Genomic DNA, 1612 nt, shown 5'->3' with positions numbered 1-1612 from the left:
TCTGTCCAATAAACATATATGGGTTTGAGTTGTGTATCTATTTAATTTGAACAGTACTGGATTCTTGTGGATTCCCAGTTGCGTGGTAGGGGTGAGGGAGATTTTCTGCAGAAATGCCAAGTGTGTGTTCGGTATATGGGTGTATCTGAAATTCTCCTTATCTGAATTTCTTCCTGTGTTTCAGAGGTCTGAATTACCAGCACTTATTTCTACATAGAACAAACACATTAGGTATTCTCCAATGTTCTGGGATGCACAATCTGCTGTTGTTTTCCATAGGATCACAGGCAGCTACCTTATATTATATTATGTTAGATCCTTGGGTCCACCTAGCTTAAGAGCTCTCCAAGGTTTCACACAGGAAGTCTATCCCAGTCATACCTAGAGATGCCAGAGATTGAACCACGGACCTTTGGCACACAAAGCAGATGGATGCTCTGCTATGGCCCCTCCATTCACTGACTACTCTCACAACTAATGTTAATGTATGTATTAATAAATTACATTTGTACTCTGCCCTTCCTCCCAAAATGGAGCTCAGGGTGACAGACACCATACAATAATACAATAAATCAGGGTTACCCAAGGTGATGTTTTTGGACTACTTATCCCTGACTATTGACCAGGCTTTCTGGGACTGTTGGAAGTTGAAGACTAGCAAGATCTGGAGGGTACCACATTGGATACGCCTTCAAAAAGTCATACAGCATTTGAAGACCTCATTGAAAGCACAGTAAAGTCTTATACCAAACTAAACTTGAAGGCCCTCAACAAATAAATATTTTAATGTTCTGCCTGAACATAGCCAAGGTAGAGGACTGCCTGATTTCACCTGTGAGAGAGTTCCATAAATACCCCCCCCCTCACCAATAACCCCAATGCCTCATATCACCACTCTCTTTCCCACTCCTACTGACAAAACTGTGAGCAGCCTGTCTCTCTGCAATTGGAGAATCTGGGTTGGAAGGTTCTGTGGAAGGCACTTCTTCAGGTACTTGGTTCTAAGTAATTCAGGGCTTTGTTCCCTAGTACCAGCTCCTTGGATTGGGCCCACTAGCTCACAGGCATCCAGTGCCGTATTTTGAGGATCAAAGGTGACGCAGTCTCCTCTTGCAGCTCAGTGCAACAGCTGAGCAGTGGCATTCTGCACCAGCTGCCACTACGGGACCATTTTCAAGGGTAGCCCCATGTAGAGAGCATTACAATACTACCCGTGGGTAACAGAATGTTCTTTGCACAGGATGTTTTTATTCCTGCACAAGAGGATATCTGTGCCTTGGTAAGAGACTTCACCCAAAGAACCTTGATGTAATCATATGTGAAATCTAGGACTGTGAAAATTCATTTCCAAGCATTGAGAGAAAAAAGGAGCATTTCCAGGGTTTCCTTCAAATTCAAAATTATACGGCCAAGAAATGTTAATTGGTTGTTGGGTTTTTATTGTGGTCATACTTTAGGTTGATAGATCACTAGTTTGCAAGTGAGAATACACAGCCTCAGAGTCCAGGGTTACTGTCTCTCTGGTGAGAGTTTATATGTGGGCATTGGTGTGCTGTGACTGGACATGGAGTTACTCCAAATCCTATTCTACCTCATTGTGAGGTGAGTGGAA

The sequence above is a fragment of the Podarcis filfolensis genome (genome assembly GCF_964270895.1).
Source record: "Podarcis filfolensis genome assembly, chromosome: 4".
In the NCBI taxonomy this organism is placed as follows: Eukaryota; Metazoa; Chordata; class Lepidosauria; order Squamata; family Lacertidae; genus Podarcis; species Podarcis filfolensis.
This window is presented reverse-complemented; position numbering follows the sequence as displayed.